Here is a 10,006-nt window from a genome sequence, read left to right on the forward strand (position 1 = left end):
TTTCTTTTGATGAGTTGATGAAACATTTTGACCCATCGTGTGTTCATATATTTTAACCTCTCATCATAATATTTTCGCACAAGGCGAATATTTTCTAAGCTGCATATGCGATTTGGCAGCCTAAGTTCTCTATGATGAATATTTAGATGATAGTTTTCAAAATATTGGTACAAGGATGCCAGGTTTTTCCCTTGGTTTCTTGTATTGTTCATAGCAACACTTTCATCAAACCTGTGACTAACCTGACAGTCCCTTGAAAATTCATCTTATAGAGATGTCACTGTAGTCGTATTTTAGCTGAAGTACGTTTTAACGGAATATTCGCTACCTAGGATGGATCCCAGTTAAAAATCACTTAAACGTCAAATGTAAAACTTCCGGAAAAAACGAGGGATACATCTATGCGAAAAGAAAAAGCATATCGAGGAGATGAGGAATAATATTGAGATAAAAGATTAGTTTTCAAATGGTCAAACATGGTTGAGAAACCCAAATATAATTATACAGCAATGAAACATAGAAACATGGAAAAAAAAATACACCAGAATCATTTTCGGTTTGTATTTGTATGCGTTTGACAGCTGAAAATGTATCCCTGTTAGCGAAAATGTCCCGTTAACTGAAAAGTAAACAAACTCCAGTTAGCAAATACTTACTGTAGTATTTATGATTGACTTAAAAATGTACCTATAACACGAAACAAACAGGCATGATGTACGACAATTAAAAAAAACACGAAACATACGTCAGACGACCAAACATCAAAATGTTGCAGGAACATTTGTTCAATGGCAACTTTTCGGATTTTTCTATTTGTTCTAAAAGAACTACGCATGTTTTTGTGAAAATTTTTTTTTTAAATTTATTTTTGTATTTGATAAAAAACTACGCATGTTTTTGTGAATAAAAATGTTTTTAAATTAATTTGAAACTAAGCAATACGGCAAAGCCGTCCCTCCTGAATAAAAAAAATGAAATTATTTTTTATCGTGTTTTGAAATTGAAATTATTGAAAAATGAAATTATTTTTTATACAATTTGGCAACAAATGCTCCAAACAAATTTTCATAAACCCGGACTTGAATAAAAACGAACGATGCTTGTTGTTCTGAGTGCTTTTCAAGGCCACGGAAATAGTTTGTGACTTGAAGGCACATAGTTTGTGCTGTTTTGTTGATTCCAACCCTAAAGTACGGAAAAGCACGCAACACATACACACACAAAGCCGGAAGACGAATGGCTTACGATCGGAACGAGTACGATGTTTATCAAAGCGTAAAAGTCACCTGGCGCTTCTTTCAGCTTCAATGTTCGGTAGGCTACCGCCCACGGAATCGTTCTGTGCATCATAAAACCAGATCTAACCGGTATCTAAGCTGCTCCAAAGACAAATGTACCGATACTTACAAAAACCCACGCACGAGTAAAAGCTGAAGCACTTAGCTGTAGCAGTAGGACTTAGCATTGTGGATATACCCGCTAATGAAGAATCATCGTGACCGGACTCTCAGTATTATTTCAGGCAATAAAAAAGTTAGACTGGCATAAGTGGCACTAGTAACTAATATCCCCGTTCAGCAATACACCACAGCATGTTTTGCTGAGTGTGTATGTGCCAGAGCACGGCTTCGTGTCAATCTGTCTTAATATTCGATCATTTTATTGCACATTTATTACCATTGTCATCTATTTCAATCTATTCCATCCTTCTGACAACCACACACATACACTCATATACAAAGACACGCCAAATACGCACAGCAGTCGACGGCTCGTCATATCATTAGCTTAATTGAATATAAACATTATCGAGCTTAATTAAGCAGAACAACTTCACTGGCTGGCACACCAACACCGACTGCCAATGCAAAGAGTCCTTTCAGGTTGGGTTTAGTTTTGACAATATTGAGGTTTTTCTGCTTGACCTTCATCTGCATTAAACTTCCTCGAGCGCCGGATCATTCGGATTGTGGACGAATGGATGGAGCGTTCTGTAGACGAACGCAATCTTGTCATTCATCGTGGGATTATTGATAATCCAGTGTCGTAACATTGTCAATGGAAAACGGAAGCATTAATTAGATGCTAGATTACGTTAAGTTTGGATACACAACTGCGAATTCGCTTATCAGTTATGAATACAACATACAAAACCATCACATATATTCGTAAACGGCGGATGGCAGACATAGGCTTTGTTTCAAAGCCGAAGAAATATGTAATCCAATGCTATGGTGTTTTACATTGGATCTAATATGTTGTCGAAATAGAAGCAACTTGATAACTCTACGCCACGACAAGAGACATCGAATCTTGGTGTCTTTAGTGCGTTGTTATCCAGGCGTGTAATTGACGCTGATACAAATAAACTGCGCATAGTCGGCGTCCGTCTAAAGCCCAGATCCCGGCAGTAGATACATTAGCCGAGCTGGTAGAACACCATCGAAAATTATGGAAGCATAATTGAATTTTATGATGATGATGTAGCTGATTATAGACCTTTGTTTTGCTGTATTCAATTCTGTGGCTAGCCAAACGACCGACAGTGCCTTTTGTTTTCGGTCACCGAACGGTTTCTTTCGCTACCGCATCCGCTCTGACGTTTTTTTGGGAGCAATCTATCCTACCAGAGGGCGCGCGCAGTGGTGCCGGGAAAGCAAATTGAGTACGCGATAAAATCTCTCCAATTTAAACGATAACATACCGAGAGGAAAAAATGGCTGCTCCATCGGTACCTTTTTCTGTGTTATTGTTTGCACCCGAGCAATGGGACGCTTGTTCAATGGCCAGAAAAATAAGCTTTGCAGAAACGCTTTTCCCTGGTGACGCGCACGAAACTCCGAACGCGAGTGAAAATGCACAGCAGAAAGAAGGAAGCCCGAAAGCAAAGGCCCTCCCGACACAAGAAGATAGCAAAAAAAAAACAACAAAAAAAACATCCAAAAATGAATAGTTGCTTTTCCGGATGCCGGAAAACCCTGCCCCGTTGGAACGGGAGAGAAACGAAACCGCAACCGACGGGTTTGCTGCTGGTTCACCGCTCGCCTCACCCCCAACTCGATGGCTCGCTGCATGGCGAACTGCTGGCGAAGCTGACAGGATTCTGGTGATAGATGGTCACCGATACCGACACCGATGCAAGGCAGTAGGTACGGGGGTGGCACACTGCACCGAAGCGAACGACCGAAGCGGGAAAAGAGTGTAGAAAAATGTTCCACTTCCGGTTTCCGGGAGCGTGAAGCTGACGATGGAAAGAATTGCCCTGCTGACATGGAAACACGACCAGTGGTCAGTGGTGAAATGTATGTAAAAACGAGCGCGTGTGTGTTGTGATGGTGTACGTTTGACTGTGTGCAAGATTCGGCAGTACAGTGGTTGGGGGAATAAACTGAGATGGAAATTTAGCTTCACGAGCTGGAAAGGAAGCAAAAAAGCTGAGCACCCTTCCCTAAATGTAATACGCAAAACGGAAACAGAGTATAAGCGAAAAAAGAAAATAGTGCATCGTCTGAACTCGGGTGAAGTAAAAGACGGGGAAATACAATCCCGGTTAGCAAACAAAGCATTAGGTAGGTTTAACGCTAGTTCTTGCAATGGTTTGCAATTTCATTTCCATGGCAAGAAGGACTGTTGCGTTATAATTTGTGAATAGAGATTCTTTAAGTGAAAAGTCGAATTTCTTTTAGCGGATAAGCACTTTGAAATGATAAATACAGGTGAAGATCAATCAAACGATAAAATAGTGTTTGCATTTAGTGTAATATTTCAGTAGACAGTGGCACTGCTTCTAAACATAAGTTCTTTCAAATGACCCTTCAAATTGCTTTCAATACCACGCACGATGAGCAGGGCAACCAAAACAAACTGATCACTTTTCCACAGTCGGGTATACTTTGTCAGTCACACAACCGTCCTTTCGCGATGCGCTTACCTCAGCAGGCTGTTCGCCCTTGCAAGGTTCTGTTCTTTTACCCTGTTTGCTGGGGAACGCTCTGTTAAGCGCCAACCATCACGAGATGGAAAATGGAATGGAAAATCTCTCAGCCTTATTTCCTGCCCGTGTTTCATTCATTTCCTATAAACATTTGTTTGATTTAATGTATGCACATTTAACCGCCACCCTCGTCCGAAGTGGAACGAAAACGGAAATTTGAGCGAGAAAGGCAGAAAGGGAGAACATGAAAAACATGAAAATGCAACAGAATGTCACCGATTCGCAACGTTGATCACGACGATGGAGCCGCACACAGGAAAAGCAAGGCGGTTCCCAAATACAGCAGTGGAAAATAAACACTAGCACGCTATCGCTTGTACGGCAAATGCTTGTTCAAACAATGCATCGAACGGTATAATTTTTGGTGGTTAGATGGCCAAACGAACGTATTTAATTAGTTAGCGTGAGGAGGAAAAGGCTGGTTTTTTAGGGAGCGAGCAATTCAATACATTGGATAGTGTTTTTTTCGAAAAGCTAACCGAAGCATCCAGAGATGAAATATGTTCCATAATGTTGGCGACGGTATGCTATGGTTCTAATGTAAAGTGCAGGAAAGCAGGATAATTCACTGCAATAAGGGGATGCTTGCGCAGAGATGGGCACCCGTAGCTGGAATACTGGGCACTGAACCTTTGCCTGATAGGGAACCGCATGCACCATAGTTTGAGCTTTTCGGTGAACTATTGTTGGCTATCGTGCACACACGCAATGGATACGGATCGTACCGTTTGCGGCAGCAGTATCTAGTCGTTTTCGAGCAGTCGTTGCGGTTTTCCCGGTACCCATAATGTGATGCTACCCGGATTGCCTTATCTTGAGCTCGCGTGTACCAGTACCAGCGGGTACACTTTATTCTATTTGTAAGTTCAATCTGGGTGAGATGTGCTTGTCTATAATACCACACGCTTCAGCACAGTGCAAGCTTCCTATGCTTTTGGTTTTTAAACCGCACAAACTAAAAAAGGAGCATGGTTCACCGAAAATTGGTAGCCAAAACCAGCGTCAGGTCCATACAACAAGACTCAATCCATCTATTTGAACGTTTTCGTGGGGCTCGGCTACACTTTCTAGTTTTGCGTGATTCGGTTCTATCGGCAATGCAGTCGTTTAGGTGAAATGCACCACAGGAAGATCTAGTGTAGCTCTTTGTTAAGAAATGTACGGAAAATTATGATCCTGTCATCGTTGAATCGTGTAGTTTTACATGAGCTATCAGGAGGTAGCATGTAATTTTAAGAGAAGTGAACTAGTGACTACCTGTGATGCACTGTAGATTATCAAGACAATTAAGCGCTCTAAGAGCTGGGTTTGATCTGGTTTAGCAGAGAATGATTTGCTAAAAATGTGAGGTTAGTTTTAGCAAATATTTAGGTAATTGTTTCTGATTCTTTGAATCTTATCGTTTATGTGAGATCCGTAAAACGGATTATATGTGAGTTTTAGACATTTCTTATTCAAATTAAAATATTCAAATAACTTGACCCTGTGCGTTTATTCAAATAATAGTTTTTAAGATGTATATTTTTTATTTCTCCGTAACATACAGTTTTTATTGTATAGTTGTTGCAATCACCAGTTTTGAAGAAAATGTTCCTCCCATCTTAAATTTGTTATTATTGTATTTTTTTGTATTATTTGTTTGTATTATTGATCTTAGTCCCTAAATCTTAAGTTTGAACTCATTGAACCCCCGAATTTATCAGAAAATCCCTCTAAGAAAAGGATAAATTAAATTACACTTCACCAACATCGTGCCACCATCACTGTTCTATGTTTTCGAAGCTCAAATACCGATTCAATCAATCAACACATTCCACAGTACGGTCACGTGCCGGGTTGCTTCTTTACCGCTCAATAAGCTTGGTCTAGTCGTTACCAATTGAGCAGTGTTTGGGTGGCATTCCACTGTGTATGCAATTTAAAGGGCGGGTCAGTTATCCGAGCTTCAAAAGGAACAATAAAGCTACGCTTAAATTCGTCCCTTCAATCTTGATCTGCACCAAGAAGAATTAAAGCTATGCTGAAAAAATATAGTACTTTTCATGTCTTGTTGCAAACCAAACACTAAAAACCTTGGTTCTAACATTATAACTTGTTATAGACTAAACATGTTAAAAAATAAACTACGCTTTTATTTGTTCGCTGTTGTTAAATGTGAATATATTTCAAAACAAAGGCAATAATTAAAACAAATCTGTAAACAGGAAACTCGAACGCTCTCTCACCTTGCAACGCATCAAAGCAAATGGTAAAAATGTCCTTACGGTGTGCCATTATCTAAGGTTCTTACGAAGTGATGTGTCTTAAAAGTAATACCATTGTATTCTAAGAACACACTGTACAGTAATGCAGTTCATGCGAAATGCATACAAAAAACGTGACATTAAAAGCTAGCGAACAGAGTCCTTCCATCGCTGGTGGCTCTGGAATCGGTCCGATGTAATGAATCCGCTTCAGTTGAAGTTGTTACACTTTCAACAAACAAACAGGACGATGAAAAAGCTCTAGAGATATAATTAAATTCTTTTCATCGTGGCAAAAAACAATTCACCTTACCGCACAAGAAAAGTTCCACACAACCAGCGTCCGGCTTAGGAGGACTTCCTCTCTTTAACGGGCTTCATGTTGTTACACGGTCAATCTGTCTCGTTCACTCGCTGCCAGCTCCATGCAACTCAGGCAGCAGTGCAAATAGATATTGCACTTGGCAATGCACGCGTGGCCTGTGGCAGTCATCGTCCATGTTGACCCAAGTGAAGTGTCTTGAGTGTGAGACGACCTGTAGCCCATGAAGCGGATATGGCAACATAAAACAATGGTCGTTCGAGCAGTACATAATAACGTTGATGCGGGCTACCCCGACTGCTTCTGCCTTGCTGGACAAGCTTAAGGGCTTTTAAGGACCCATCGCCCCCATTTGCCCATCCATCCTTTCTGCCAGGCCGCTAGGTTCTTGCAAGGACATTCGCTCGAACGAATAAGTCGATGTTGAGGATGATGTTGCACGCACCACCATCTCAGCACCGTCTTTGTGGAGTTTCTTTTTTCCAGAGCTGGGAACCAACTACAAAAAGAAGAAAACAATGGTTTTACTTCTGCTTCTAAAGGCGGGTTTTTTTTCAGTTGGGAAAAGTAGTACAAAATAATGCAAACAAATGCCCATCCCAGGGTCGACGAATCGGAAGCATTGTGTAAACCAAATGAGCAGAAGCAAAATACCTTCGAACGGGCAGAGCAGTCACTACGCTACTAATGCTAACTCGGGTCCGGCTCTGAGGGCGGCTGTTGCAAAACCCCAAAACAACAAGGCAGAGAAGAGCAAAATTAAGCAGCCAGCAAAAACAAACGGATTTAAAGCGCAAAGTCTATTTGCCTGTCCGTTTTTCGAGCAAAGCTGTAAGTATTACACAAACGAAACCAACCCAGTAACAATGGATGCTGCTTCTCCTAATTGATATGGTACGGATGATGCCTCAGCCGCCATAGTGCTCTTTCGGTGCTATACGACCGAAACTAGGGTCGGATAGAGCCCTCAGTGGCCGGTTCACCAGTAGTATGTTTTTTGTGTGCTTGTTTGTTTTCACAACACCGGACCGTTTGCAAAGCATTGGGACTGCAGTCGTATACGGATAAGTTTTTTAGGATTTCAGAAGAATAGTATTGAAGAATCAACATATATACGAATTTGCATTTTGTGGAAGGATTTTGATGGAATGGTTTCTTTAGCTGTTTTGAACCCATCCTTCTCGATCAGGTAGACTATTCGAAGTATTTCCTTGTTTTTTTGTATAGCATTCATAGAAATTGTATTCAAACATCTCCAATTAAAATAGGTAATAGAATTGAACAGAAAGGTTAAAATTGGGGCCCTTTCCGTTGTAAGTTCGTAGGCTGAAATTTCAGCCTGTCAGCTGTTTGCATTGTATAGCAGTTTTCGAGCAGCTATCTAAGTGTGTATAATATACAGGTGGGCTTATCCCAAGGTGTATGAATTTAGAAGGCTGATTTTTATCGCTTCTGCTTCTAAATGAAGATTTTAATAGTGTTTTGAGTATTCGTCAAGCCTCAAGAAAGCTTGTTTGAACAAAAGTTTTCACCCAACCTGCCAAAAAGTGATATTCAAATTTGGTTTTAAAAAACATGCTATGAGACCACCTGGACTACATAGACTTTGATTCTAGATTCCACCACGTGATCTCTTAAATGCACCTTGGGGTAAATGTAAACAACACCGTGTTTTCGAGCAGGTAATCGAATCTAATTCTAGCTTTGTGGCTAGAATAATCTAGACTGAAAATTGCAGGCTAGTTTTGTGTGTGGTTTTGTATGGAGTGTTTACATGATTTCAGCCTCCAACTGTCAAACCCCATACAAAAAACTGACTAGAATCGTGAAGGGTCCCATTAATGGATTTTTGTGTAAAAGTTTAAAGCCACTCTAAAAAGCTTTCGATACTAATTAAGTACCACGTAACCGGAGAGTCTTCAATCCTTGCTACGGGGAGACGGTCCATGTGAGACTTGAACCCACGATAGACATGTGGTTAAGTCGTGCAAGTTCACGAATATATCACAGGACCTTCAACTTAACAACTATGTAGATGGCAATTTGTTATCTCTTTATTAAATATTGCAGTTTTTAAGTGTTCCAGCGTTTTATCAATGAAATCAATTTTATTTTATTTTTCTATTAAGAGCGTTTATCATTAAAAAAAAAAACAAATCATAAACGAAAAGTGTGGATGTGGATGATTTTACACATTAAAGTTCCCTGTTCCCTGACCGTGGTTACTTTACGTTCAATAACGTGCCATAGCAAAATACATTTTAATTTGTTTTATTTCTGCCCACATTCCTGCAACATTCCAGCAAGTGGTACGCAAGAAAACGTACGTACCCATCCCGATAAGATTCCAATGCTCCTATCATGTTATCTTTCATGGTATGCCCGGCTACCCGCCCACCATCTTCCACTGGACCGAATGTAGGTATTCGGAAAATTTACGATGATTACCCCAAAGCGCACTGTTTGTTGAGGAATTTCTTTTCGACCGCTTTTCTCAAAAGCGTACGAAAATGTAGAGAGCAATAAAGAATCGTCTGATGAAGCTAATCTCGTGGAGCTTTGGTGAAGACTAACGGTCACTCGATAGGAGGGGATCGGGGCCAATTGACTGGCTACCGTATTCGAGGTTACTTTCCCGATAAGCCAAACTTTTGGACGCAATGGACCGGTCGTTTGAGCAGGGTGATTTTTTGCCCCTCCCCATCACAAGCTATCTTCGTTCACAGACAGCGTCAACCTCCAGCAGCAGGACCAGAATAAATGACTCCGACAAAGCGGGCAAGCATATGCGAATCGATGGCTTAAACGGGATAGCCCGTATGCTGCCCGAACAACGGCCACGACGAACAAAGCATCACAAAATATATATATGCATATATCAGATCGCATCGGGGCGATGTGACAAGAAAAATCTTCCCGTCTTCCCAGCGGGCACGGGCCATACGGTACGGCAGTATCAGCGCAGTACCACACTGGGTTGGAATTTCGCCAAACAAATCCTGCTACACGTGCTCGGTACGCTCGGAACGACGCGATGCCCATGCATATCCGATCTGAGCAGATTACGAACATGCTCGGGACACGGAGTGCACCAAAAATTCTTTATCTGCCAGGCTAACGTGCGTTCGTGCAAGGGTTCGCTCTCTGGAAAGGAATGGCAAAAGAAAACAGATCCCGGGCTCCTGCACCGGGTTCGTTATATTATACATTCATATCCCGGGTCGAGTCAAGGCGCTCAGAAGTACTTCCGGTTACGGTTGAGGCATTAGATGGCTTTTGTCAATTTATCGGATCCCGCTGTTCTCGGCAGCAGCTCCCCTATAAGGCAAGACATTTTGTGAAAGACGTACGAAGGTGTTTTTTGAGAAGCACCCACTAGCACTCCAGGAAGCAAGCGGGATGAGATAGCAAATAATATTTATCGACCATTGTAACCTTACCGAGGTC

This window comes from Anopheles merus, chromosome 2R, assembly GCF_017562075.2.
Source record: "Anopheles merus strain MAF chromosome 2R, AmerM5.1, whole genome shotgun sequence".
NCBI classification, from domain to species: domain Eukaryota; kingdom Metazoa; phylum Arthropoda; class Insecta; order Diptera; family Culicidae; genus Anopheles; species Anopheles merus.